The 13,710-nt window shown below is 43.5% G+C and overlaps 1 protein-coding gene across 13 annotated transcripts in view; it reads right to left on the bottom strand.

Moving 5' to 3' along the window:
• nfasca (neurofascin homolog (chicken) a) overlaps window positions 1-13,710 on the bottom strand; it is a 306,806-nt gene that overhangs the window by 190,812 nt on the left and 102,284 nt on the right. For 12 of the 13 annotated variants that reach the window (XM_072563836.1, XM_072563841.1, XM_072563843.1 and 9 more), the window contains exon 2: window positions 2,417-2,546. The exons of the other annotated variant lie outside the window; for it this stretch is intronic. The gene's annotated coding sequence lies outside the window, so the exon portion shown is untranslated. The remainder of the gene's footprint in view (window positions 1-2,416; window positions 2,547-13,710) is intronic. 13 annotated transcript variants of the gene reach the window in all.

Genomic DNA, 13,710 nt, shown 5'->3' with positions numbered 1-13,710 from the left:
ACTGAGGACAATTAGAGACAGGAAACACATTCTGGCCTTGCCAATTGTGCCCACATCTCACGCATGAACAAAAACTACATTCTAGACAAAAATCAACTGCAAAACATTCCTCAGGAAGATCCAGGATGCCACAATGGTTCATTCTTCAGTTAGAGTTGCCAGCTCTGGTTGGCGGCATTTTTAGGACCTCCTGTTTCCATCTGCCCCATCGTTGGTCACCTGACATGCCCATCTTCATTGGCATTCTGCCTCTTGTGGCCAGTTGAAAAACAGACAGACTCTTTATTAGGCGAAAGTGAGGACTGCGGATGCTGGAGATCAGAGTCGAGAGTGTGGCGCTGGAAAAGCACAGCTGGTCGGGTAGCATCCAAGGAGCAGGAAAATCAACATTTTGGGCAAAAGCTCTTCATCAGGAATCATGAAGTCGATTTTCCTGCTCCTCAGATGCTGCCTGACCTGCTGTGCTTTTCCAGCACCAGGCTCTTTATTAGCTGACTGTATGATCTTTTGATTCATTCATAGGATGTGGATGTCACTGGCTAGGCCAGCATTTATGCCCATCCTTAATAACCCAGAGACCAGTTAAAAGTCAACCTTTGGCACTTGAATCACATGTATGCCAGACCTGGTGAGGATGACAGATTTATTTCCCTAAAGATCATTGTTCAGTCATATGGGTTTCTCCAACAATTGGCAACAGTTTCATTGTCATCATTAGATTCTTAATACCAGATGTTTCTTTTCAAAAAATTGAATTCAAATTCCCCACTTGCCATGGGGAGATTTGAACCCAGGTCTTGAGAACATTAGGCTAGATCCCTGGATTAACAGCCTAGGGATAGCATCACTAGACCATCACCTCCCTGATGCTTATAGTTAGTCAAACAGCTTTACCACCCCATCTTCAGTATTTGTACAACATAAATAAATGTATTCCCAGAAAAAAAACTAATTAACAAATTGTAAAATAGATTGGGCCAAAATAGTTTCCTGGGAATATTATCAGAGTCAACTTGTCAACCAATCAGTATCTACTTCTCATGTAGTATAAATTACCACTCCCTTTAAAATGTGGAATTCTTGTGTCTCTCCTGCTGATTGCCAGACAAGAAACTGTTACAGCAATGTTCTTGCCCAAAAATACCAAAAGACAAGTTGATTTTATACTGTCCCGATGTCCTTTCTCCAGAGTTTTGATCAAGGGCATGCTCTGGAGATTAATCTTCAATTCCTAGAAGGTGAAACCAATCATAGAGGATTGCTAACCACCCGGCTCCCCCATTGGTGGTCAAATTCACATCAGCTTCCAACTTCAACACCAGACCAGCCTGAACAAGACCACCAACACCAAGATACAGGTTATCAAAATAATACTACAGATGCAGGAAAGGTTCGGCAGTTGTAATTGAATAATGGACCTTAGACAGTGATTAGAAAACACATAATCTATTCTCCTGCTATTTGTGATTTCACTTGGCACCTCAATTATAGCCTGTAACTCCAGGGTACCCATTATTCTGTCTGTAAATCTTCCAAATGCTCCAATTAATTTCAAATCTGAAATCTACTTCCAGGCTGTCATTAATATCTATATGAACCACCTTATCTCAATTAGTTTTGAATGCGTCCTGATCTAGGTATCTACTAGCTTAAATACAAAGCTAAATCCCTTGTTTATGTTCCAGCATGCAATGATCTCCTCTATCTATTATTATATACAATAGATATTCTATAGATTCAGTGTATTCTCACTTTCTACATGTAAACACGTCAATCAGATTCTAGCCTGTAAACAAACCCTCAGATGTCCATTATCCTACACAACTGAACTAGCCATCCAGACTCCGGCCAGCTTGCAAGTTACTTCTAGATTTTATTATTCTGTACATTAATCTATTTAAGTTCTTCAATTAGATTCTATTTATTATTCTATACATTCACTAACCAAACACTTGGATGAGATTCCAAACTAACAATCTATAAATCACTCCCAGGTATCTATGATTCAACATACTAAACGATCTGAATCGCGTGATAAGATTCTTGCTTTTAACGCAATCCTACTGGAATAAAATGTATTTCTCCCAAAATCCACATAGATAAGCAACAGCTTTTTTGAAATTCTCTTTTGCTGCATTTCCGAGATTTGGTTTTAATGTAATGGTCCTTCCTGTCCACATTATCCCCGGTTTAATTCCATTTATTCTTCGTCAGAGCGAGCACACTACACACAAAGTGCTTAAAATAATCGAGGATCAGTCAACATTGAGGGAAACCAGAACAGGCTGCTCACTTCAATCTCTCACACTTAATATCTGCTGCAATACTGAAACATCTTTCTTTACGCGTTTTTCATTAAAAATTAATACAACACCCTCAGCACCAAACAACAGCAAACAGCAGAGGAGGACAGTACCTGGGAATTAAAGTCTTGTCTCAGTGGGGTCCGTCATACAATCTCCCGGGAAATTTTCCTTCTGAGAAAAGCTGAAGACTTCCTTCCAAACCAAGTTTATCTCAGCTCCAGATTACCGTCCCGGCTATAACTGGTAAGGGAGAGACAATATGATGTTTTATTTAATGACAGCTGTTCCCTGGTTTACACTCTCAGTCCCTCCCTTAGCTGTCTCTCTCTCTCTCTCTCTCTCTCTCAGCTGCCTCCTGAATAATTCATCAGACGCAATCCTCTGCACAAAAGGAGCCGGTGCCTTCCGACATCAGGCTTATATCAGCTCTGCCCACAGGCCCTGGAACACCGACCAAAAGCTAGACCTTACTCTGCCTCCCAGCAGGTTACACGGCTGGCTGCAGATAACTCTGACACTGTGACCCCTATTCCAGGTGATTAGATAATGGGTGGGACACTGGGAAAGTGATAGAATCCCGAGAGTAGATAAATAGACCATTCGACCCATCAAGTCTGCACTGACCCTCCAAAGAGCACCCCACTCAGACCCAACACCAGTCCCATCCCTGTAACCCTGCATTGTCCATGGCTACTCCACCCAACCTGCGTATCCCTTGATACAGAGTCAAAATGTGTGACGCTGGAAAAGCACATCCAGTCAGGCAGCATCCCAGGAACAGGACAGTCGATGTTTCAAGCATAAATTCTTCATCATGCTGGAAAGGTTGACTCTCCTGTTCCTGGGATGCTGCCTGACCTGCCGTGCTTTCTCCTATATCCCTTGATACCTCTCGCAAGAGGTTTCGAGTACAGGAGCAGGGACCTGTTGCTGCAGTTACACAGGGCCTTGCTGAGACCACACCGAGAATACTGTGTGCAGTTTTGGTCCCCGTTTCTCAGGAAGGATGCTCTTGCTCTGGAGGGAGTGCAGCGAAGGCTTCCCAGGCTGATCCTGGGGATGGCGGGATTGATGTATGAGGAGAGATTGAGGAGGTTAGGATGGTTTTCACTGGAGTTCAGATGGGGGAATCTCATAGAGACTTTATACAATTTTAACAGGACCAGACAGGGTAGTTGCGGGGGGTGTTCCCAATGGTGGGTGCGTCCAGAACTAGGTGAGGATTCGGGATGGATCATTTTGGACAGAGGTGAGGAGACATTTCTTCACCGAAAGGAATTCCTGATGAAGGGCTTATGCCCGAATCATCAATTCTGTTGCTCCTTGGGTGTTGCCTGACCTGCTGTGTTATTCCAGTGCCACACTCTTTGACTGTCATCTCCAGCACTAGCAGTCCTCACTTTCTCCTGATTTTAATTAGTAAGGGAATCATATGTGATGGAAAAAAGGCAGGAAAGTGGAGTCACAATCTCAACAAACAATGGAGCAAACCTGATGGGCCGAATGGCCTACTTCCATTCCTATGTCTTACGATCCAAAACAGACAGTGCCGGGGTGACTAACCCTCCTTCATGTAAACTAAATATACACTGCCCCAAACCAACACTAATCAGTTCAGACAGCTCCAACCATAGAATCCCTACAGCGTGGAAAAGCTCTGGACCTTTTCAACAGTAAAGGGAATCTCAGCAAAGATGAAACAGATAAAAATATAAAGATAGAATTACAGAGAATTTACAGTAGAAAAACAGACCAAACGGCCCAAATGATCCCTACTGATAGTGAACTCCCACTCAAGTCTCGAGTACAATGGGATCTTGATCAGATGGGCCAGTGGGCTGAGGAGTAGCAGATGGAGTTTAATTTAGATAAAGGTGAGGTGCTGCATTTTGGAAAGGCAAAATAGGACAGGACTTATACACTTAATGGTAAGGTCCTTGGGAGTGCTTCTGAATAAAGAGACCTGGGAGTGCAGGTTCATAGTTTCTTGAAAAGTGGAGTTGCAGATAGATAGGATAGTGAAGAAGGCGTTTGGTATGTTTGCCTTTATTGGTCAGAGCATTGAGTATACGAGTTGAGAGGTCATGTTGCGGCTGTACAGGACATTGATTAGGTCACTGTTAGAATACTGCATGCAATTCTGATTTCCCTGCTATAGGAAGCATTTTGTGAAACTTGAAAGGGTTCAGAAAAGATTTACAAGGATGTTGCCAGGAGTGGGCTATAGGGAAAGACTGAATAGATTAGGATAAATAAACAAGGTCTTTTGCCAGGAGTGAGAGACTCTATAATTTAAGGCCATTGCATTAAGGTGAGAGGGGAAAGATTTAAAAGGGACCTAAGGGCAACTTTGTCACCCAGAGGGTGGTGCGTGTATGGAATGAGCTGCCAGAGGAAGTGGTGGAGGCTGGTACAATTACAGCATATAAAAGGCATCTAGATGGGTATATGAATAGGACGGGTTTACAGGGATATGGGCCAAACGCTGGCAAATTGGACTAGATTAATTAATGATATCTGGTCAGCATGGATGGGTTGGATTGAAGGGTTGGTTTCTGCGCTGTGCATCTCTATGATTCTAGTCACATACTATAGTCTCATAATAATCACTTCAAAACTACCTAAATTGACTGAAAAATATTTTGAAAGTCCGAAGACCATGAAAGACAATCTAAAGATACAGTAATTCTTTTTTTTCAAATCAGATCTTTGTAAAATTTCATTCATGGGATGTGGCTAGAGCAGTATTTACTGCCCATCCCCAGTTGCCCTTGAGAATGTTTTGGGAGCTACCTCTTGAACCTCTGTAGGTAGACCCACAAAGCCATTAGGGAGGGAATTCCTGGATTTTGATCCAGTAACACTGAAGGAACGGTGATATATTTCCAAGTCAGAATGGTGAGTGGCATGGAGGGGAATTTGCAAGTGGTAGTTCCCATGGATCTGCTGCTCATGTCCTTCTGGTTTTGGAAAGTATTGACTAAAGAGACTTGAAGAATTTCTTCAGTGATCTCATAGTTAGTACACACTACTGCTACAGATTGTCAGCAGTGGAAGGCATGAATGTTTGAGGATCTAGTAACAATATTGAACATTATTCACAGGATTTATTGAGTCTAGTGATTTGCCATTGCTTGCTGAATGTTGTGTCTTTAATGGGAAATAGTTCTCTCCAGCTAAAAGTTAGAAAGGCCAAAGTCAATCGCTTTGCCCCCACTGAATGCCCCTTTATCCCTGACAATGACTTCAATTTCCTTCTTGGCCGGTGTCTCAAATTAAACTCAATTATTCACAACTTTGGCTTCCTCTTTGACTTGAGCTAGGCTCAGACAAAACAAAAACAGAAACAGGCTGGAGAACCTCAGCAGGTCTGGCAGCATCTATGGAGAGTGAAAGACAGAATGAAGGTTCCGAGTCCAGTATGGGTCTCTGTCAGGTCTGAGTAAAGAAAGAAGGTACTGTCAAAGGACTTGGCTCAGAATCTCCAGCATTTTTCATCCTTTCCCACTGATACAGCTGATCCTCTGATTGGGCCTTGTTTCAATAGGGTTCGTAAGGAAGTGGGTTACCCAGAAAGGTGTTATAAATGCAAATTCTTGTCTCCTTTTCTTACATCAAGGTGCACCAAGTATATAAAATCTTAGTTCAGAAGAAAGGTCATACTAGATTCAAAATGTTGACTTTGTTTCTTTCTTCATACTTACTGCCAAACTTGCTGAGTTTCTCCAGCAATTTCTGCATTTGCTTCTGATTTCCAAAAACCTCATTATTTTGCCTCTATTCGACTCCTGATCCTAAAGTCCTATTGCAAGACTGACTGTAGCATCACTGCTCCATCTTCACCCAAGGCATATCACTCACAGCCCTCACGATTTCCAATACTCTTCGGCCTGGCCTAGTATCTTCCACCCATTTGTAAACTTCACCTCAGCCAGAACTCTGTTCCTCAACTCTGACATATAACCAAATTCTATCATTCCAATTGTATGAAAGCATAAATAAGGAGTAGCTGTAGGCCATTCAACCCCACTAGACTGCACTGCCATTCACTGAGATAATGGTTGATCTGATTGTAACTTCAAATGTACATCCCATTGATCCTTCATAACTTTACACCTCCCAAGCTTAGTAAGAATCTATCCACCACTGCTTTCGTTCACTTTTCTGTACAGGAGTTCCAAAATTCAAGACTGTCTGAAAAAAAAGTCCAATTTCTATTTAAATGAAGTGACCCCTGATTTTTAAACAGTGACCACTAGCCTTACATTCTCCCACAATCGACCCTGTCTGGACCCTCCCTTTCTTCACTAATCTGTTTTGGATTCCATCACCCTAGGCTCTTGGTTCATGAAGCTGATCATTACATTTCGATCTATCCACGGTCCCTCCCTTTCCCATCCCTATAACCTTCCTCCATGCCTACAGCCTTCCTCCATCCCTACCAACCCAAGCACAATCCTGCTTCCCTCACTGCTTTTACTGCTCCTCCAACTCAAGTTTCCAGAATGCTCAGCGAATGCAAATTCCTATTCTATCCAATCATTGGCGAAGTATGGTAAAATCAGGTCTGGGTTGTTGATTAAAGGGCCCTTTTGTGGCACAGTGGTTTTGTCCCTATCCTTGGACCAGGAGGCCCTGGTTCAAGTCCCACCTGCTCCAGAGGCGTGCAAGAAGAAAATAGGTGTGATTGGAAAATAGGTAGAAGGCATTCACATCTATTTCAGTTAAAATCAACATCCCTTTCAGTGACATATAAGGGTTGTTGTAATATAAGGGGTGGTAAAAGAGGACAAATCTCTGGAACTGTACAGACTTCCATCCAGTTTTAGTTGTGACCTGAAGTCTTTATGATAGAGGTCTTATACAATTAATGGTAGGGCCCTGGGTAGTGTTGTAGAACAGAGAAACCTAGGGGTTCAGCTACATAATTCTTTAAAATTTGCATCACATGTAGACAGGGTGGTTAAGGTGGTGTTTAGCACCTTTGAGAGTAGGAGTCAGGGCATCATGTTGAGGTTGTATAGCACATTTGGTGAGGCCTCTTCTGGAATACTGTGTCCAGTTCTGGTTGCCCTCTTACAAGAAGAATATTATTAAACTGAAGAGGATCCAGAAAAGGTTTACCAGGATGTTGCAGGGACTGGAGGGTTTGAGTTATAAAAAATAGGTGGGACTTCTTTCACTGGAGCATAGGAGGTTGAGGGCTGACCTTACACAGGGTTATAAAATCACCAGGAGCATAGATAAGGTGAACAGCAAGGGTCTTTTCCATAGGGTGGGGGAGTTCAAAATTAGAGGGCATAGTTTTAAGGTGAAAGGGGAAAGTTTTAACAGGACTATTTGTGTGGAATGAACTATCAGATAAAGTGGTGACTGCAAACCTAGTTACAATGTTTAAGACATTTGGATAAGTACCTGAATAAAAAAGGTTTGGAGGGAAATGGGCCAAACACAGGCAAGTGGGACTAGTTTAGTTTGGAAATATGGTTGGCCCGGACTAGTTGGATCGAAGGATTTGTTTCCCTGCTGTATGACTCTATGACTCTGTGAGCTCAGGAGCTATTTTTAGATTATTCCACCTCCATATCCTACTTCAAAATGCCCCACTTTGACCAAACTCTTCTTTGATCCCACCTCATCATTTTGCTATTGATTGTGGCTCAAGTAGGAAAGGCTTTGGGATATTTTTCTATACTAAACACAACTCTACAAGTGCAAGTAGCTGTTGTTGTTGTCCAGGATCTTCATCACCCACTGGGCTTTCCCTGCGATCCAGAGGTAATTGAGCAGAAAATTGGGGCGAGTGTGGTACATTGAGAGATTCACAAGACAGTTGACACAGAATATCAGAAAGGGACTGAATTACGTGGCATATTGATGAGCTAACGTTGTAAACTTGAAGACCTGAAGACATCTACATTCAATGTTGGAACATGCAAATCAGAGGCAGGCAGACTTACTGATATTGACAGCCCAGGCTAATAAAACCCTTACGTTTCTGCCCTGACTCAAGATCGAAATGAATTTGTCAGTGGATGAGATGTGCTTTCTGGTTCCATTTTGGGGAATGACCCACAGTTGGGTTTCTCAGTGCTGCATTGGTCCATATCCAATTCAAAATTAACACTCTCATTGCCTGAACAAACAGTTGTCCCTGTTAATATGTATCATGTATGATACTGCATGCACAGCCAAGAATTCACATTTACAGCAATCTATTTAATCAAGTTAAAAATCACACAACACAACACATCACAAATCCTGTGTGATTTTTAACTTTGTACACCCCAGTCCAACACCGGCATCTCCAAATCATGACTATTTAATCAAGGAGTACTTTACTAGCATATACAGCCAAGAATTCAAATTTGTGTGAAATATTTAATCAAGGAGCACTTCAGTTCTTAACAAACTCAGGTATACCTGTATTGTTGACTTTATCTTTGATATTTACTCAAATAAGCTTCATTAGCAAAGTAATTGCTTCACTCCTTACTTGCCTATCAATTAAGTCACTGTGATGACTTCTTGGTTTATTTTTGTCCTTCACCAGATTAGGGCCATTTTGTCCTTATGTATTTAGGCCACTTTGGTTACCATGACATTTTCCTGAAGAATTGTGGGTAAATTCTGCACAGAGAGAACTTCGAACTCCTGTGAAAGATAACCATCCCCCACTTCTTCCCATCATGACAGCTTTACTGGTTAAATGAAAATGATCCCCTGGAGGGGGTGGGAAGAGAGGGAAGAGTTCAGAGATTGTGGAGATAATTCATAGCAAAGAGCTATCCACAGCAACACAGGCAACCAATGGGAATCAACCATTCCCCTGACAACTGGAATACATGTGTGCATCCAATTGCATTTTAATGAGAAAAATTGTTCTTCCTATTCCTCTGGTCTGTTACTGCTGATTGCCTGCACTATGCATTCACTATAGTCCTGCGTCTCACACACAGTCTGGTCTCTCTGATTCTTGCACATTCTCTGCAATTTCTTCACTCCTTCTCCCTGTGGAAGTGATCCCCATCCATATTAGATTAGATTAGATTACTTACAGTGTGGAAACAGGCCCTTCGGCCCAACAAGTCCACACCGCCCCGCCAAAGCGCAACCCACCCATACCCCTACACCAACCCTTACCTAACACTACGGGCAATTTAGCATGGCCAATTCACCTGACCTGCACATCTTTGGACTGTGGGAGGAAACCGGAGCACCCGGAGGAAACCCACGCAGACGCGGGGAGAACGTGCAAACTCCACACAGTCAGTCGCCTGAGGCGGGAATTGAACCCAGGTCTCTGGCGCTGTGAGGCAGCAGTGCTAACCACTGTGCCACCGTGCCGCCCTATATGTAAGATAAATTTGTGAAAATGCAGAGAACACAATGAAGCTGGTGTAATATGGCAACTTGGAGTCACGAGCCTCTGTCCTAGAATCCCTACAATGTGGAAAGAGGCCATTCAGTCCATCGAGTCTGCACTGACCTTTCAAACGCCACGGTGGCTCAGTAGTTAGCACTGCTCCTTCACAGCGTCAGGGACCCAGGTTTGACTCCAGCCTTGGGTGACTGGCTGTGTGGAGTTTGCACATTCTCCCCGTGTCTGCATGGGTTTCCGCCGGGTGCTCTGGTTTCCTCCCACAATCCTAAAATGTGCAGGTTAGGTGAATAGGCCATGCTAAATTGCCCATACTATTCAGGGATGCACAGGTTAGGTGCATTGGTCAGGGGTAAATATAGGGTAGGGGAATGGGTCTGGGTGGGTTACTCTTGGGAGGGTCGGTGTGGATTTGTTGGCTCAAAGGGCCTGTTTCCACACTGTAGGGATTCTATGATCTTTAGAGTTAACCAACATCGCACTCTATCTCCACAACCCCACATTTTCCATGGCTAATCCAACGACCTGCACAGCCCTGGACAGCACTGGGAATTTAGCATGGTCAATCCACCTAATCTACACATCTTTGGACAGCAGGAGGAAACCCATACAGACATGGAGAGAATGTGAAAATTCCACACTAACAATCACCTGAGACTGGAATCAAACCTGGGGCCCTGGTGCTGTGAGGCAGCAGTGCTAACCACTGAGTCGTCAGGCCACATGAAAAGTTCAAACCTGAAACATCAACTGATATTTTTCTTCAAGTTGTTGACGGGTTGTTATGTTTCTATAAGGTACTGATTGGGATGATCGGCCAAAGTCATATCGAAAGATACAGTAGTCTCAAAGGGCCAAACTGTTCCTCTTTTCTTTATATTTCCTTGTGGGTTCCTATGGCTGAGCCAGCCATTAATTGCCCATCTCCAATTGCCCCAACAGCAGCGCAGAATCATCCATACATTGCTGTGGAACTGGAGTCACATGTAGGCCAGTCCAGAGTCAGAGAGTGTGAGTTGGGGAGACAGAACGCCAACTTGTGGAATGTTTCAGAGGACATCTCTGGAACACACGCACCAAACAAACCCACTGCCCTGTGGCCGAACACTTTAACTTCCCCTCCCACTCCGCCAAGGACTTGCAAGTCCTGGGCCACCTCCACTGTCAACCACTAGCCATCTGGAGGAAGAACACCTCATCTTCTGTCTTGGGACCCTCCAACCACATGGGATAAATGTGGATCTCACCAGTTTCCCCATTTTCCCTCCCCCAACCTCATACCAGACCCAACTTTCCAACTCGGCACCGCCCTCTTGAGCTGTCTTACCTGTTCATCTTCCTTCCCACTTATCTGCTCCATCCTCCTCTTTGACCTTCATCCCCACCTTCATCTCACTGTTGCATTCCCAGCTACCTTCCCCACCCCAGCCCTACTCCTCTCTCATTTATTTCTCAGCTCCCTTGGGCAAATCCCTCATTCTTGAAGAAGAGTTTTATGCTTGAAATGTCGATTCTCCTGCTCCTCGGATGCTGCCTGACCTGCTGTGCTTTTCTACCACCACACGCTTCAACTCTGATCTCCAGCATCTGCATTCCTCACTTTCTACTAATTCAGACCAGGTAAGGACAGCAGATTTCCTTCCATAAAGGGCATTTGTAGATTTTTAAACTCAAGATTTTTATTTAAATATCACACTCTGCCATGGTGGGAATCAAACCCATATCTCCCAGAACATTGTGCTAGTAATCCAGCACTACAAGCTAGTGATATTACCACTACACCACCACTGTCCCATTTCACAGGCATGGACAGACATGCACTTGGGTCCACTGAATCTCTTTTTTTTAAATTTCAGCCTTTCTGCATTTGCTGCTGCCTCTTTTATTCCTTTTCCATGCATGTGTCTGTGGCTTGGAGAATTTGCCTAATTCCTACAACATTGGTCTGCTGTGTGTGTGTCTCTCTCTCTCTGAAAGGGTATTTAATCCAAAGGCATGAGTCTTGCTTTAAGCACTTCTACATCTCTCTTGCAGACCCCCAGCAGATCCAGCAACATCCATGGAGAGACAGTAAGCTAATGTTTAAACGTCTAGATGCTTCAAGACTCAAAACGTTAGCTTGCTTCCTCTCCATGGATGCTGCCTGACCTGCTGTGATTTGTAGCATTTTTTGCTTTCCGTACAGATTCAGCATCTGCAGTATTTTTGCTCCTCCCTAGCCGATCTACTCCAGGCCAGCTCCGAAGAATGCCTGAACATTAACATTCCACAGGCTCAGCTTCCTCCTGACCTACAACCACATCCCTGCCACACTCCCTTGGACAGCACCAATTTTAATCACTCGTTATTACCAGTTATGGCTTCAGCTGCCGGGATCCTAAACTCTGGAATTCTGTCCTTAAACCTGTCACTCTGCTTTAGATCCATGTCTTCCCCCAAGCTGCCAGTCACCTGTCCTAATGTTGCTGGCTGTAGCTCAGTGTCAGATTCTGTTTGATAATTGACCCTGTGCAGCATATTGGGTAACATACTCAGTTACTGGTACTAGGAGCAAGTTGTTCTGGTAACTGTACATTATTAAGAAAAGGAAGCCATTAGCTGTACACTCCGTGTAAACTCACCACAAGTCATAGAGTCATAATGTTATACAGTACAGAAACAGACCCTACATCCATACTGACCAGATATCTTATATGAACCTAGTCCCATTTTCCAGCACTTGGCCCATATCCCTCTAAACCTTTCTTATTAAAATACCCATCCAGATCCCTTTTAAATGTTGCAACTATACCAGTCTCCATTACTTCCTCTGGCAGCTTATTTCACACACACACACACCACCCTCTGAATGAAAAAGTTGCCCCTTAGGTCTCTTTTAAATCTTTCCCCTCTCACCCTAAACCTATATCTTCTACTTTTAAACTCTTCTACCCTGGGAAAAAGATCTTGGCTATTTACCCTATCTGTGTCCCTCATGATTTTCTAAACCTCTACACGGTCACCCCTCATCCTCCAACACTCTAGGGAAAACAGCCCAGTCTATTCAGCCTCTCCCTGTAGCTCAAACCCTCCAAAACTGGCAACATCCTTGTAAATCTTTGCTGCACACTTTCAAGTTCCTATAGCAGGGAGACTGGAATTGAATGCAGTATTCCAAAAGTGGCTAAACCAATGCAACATGGCCTCACAACTCCTATACTCAATGCACTGACCAATAAAGGCAACCCTGTCTACCACCCTGTCTACCTGGGATTCCACCTTCAAGGAACTATAAACGAGCAACCCAAGGTCTTGTTGTTTGGCAAAACATCCCAGAACCTTACCATTAAGTGTATAGGTCCTGCCCTGATTTGCCCTATCAGAATCAAAGCCAATGCAATACATTTGAGAGGAGTACTTCTTTTTGTAATGCAGGACTGACATAGGAGGAAAGGCTGGATTTGTTATATTCACTGGAGATTAGAAGACTGAGGGGCTTTCTCACAGAAACGGAGAAGATTTTAACAGTGCTAAAATGCCAGGCCTTGGTAGGCTGTGGACAAAGTGCAGGTAAACGGGACTAGCGTAGTTTGTGTTTGTTGGTCGGCATAGACATGGTGGGCTGAAGGGCCTGTTTCTACACTATATGACTCTACTGGACAGGTTTAATGCAGGAAGGGTGGTCCTGATGATTGGTGTGGTCATAGTGTGAGGACACATGGTTTGGCCATTGAGGCATTAGATAAGAAACAGCGACAGCAATTAATCTGTAAATCATACTGTAGAAATTAATTGGACAAATACATTCATCGGAATCAATACTAATTAGTGAAAGGAATCTCTAAGTGCCCTCAAGCAGTAGGATGAATTAAAAAGCAGCAGGTCCTTTGTTGTTATGAGAACGCACCTCTTCATGACTCCTAACTCACAGATTTAGGGTTTTACAAGCTGCCTGAAGAGAAGTCAAAAATAATTTTAATTATAACCACAGCTGATGGCTACAGTGTTACTTCTGTTAGTTAGAGTCAGTTATAATTTACTGGA

The sequence above is a fragment of the Chiloscyllium punctatum genome, chromosome 45 (assembly GCF_047496795.1).
Source record: "Chiloscyllium punctatum isolate Juve2018m chromosome 45, sChiPun1.3, whole genome shotgun sequence".
In the NCBI taxonomy this organism is placed as follows: Eukaryota; Metazoa; Chordata; class Chondrichthyes; order Orectolobiformes; family Hemiscylliidae; genus Chiloscyllium; species Chiloscyllium punctatum.
This window is presented reverse-complemented; position numbering and strand designations above follow the sequence as displayed.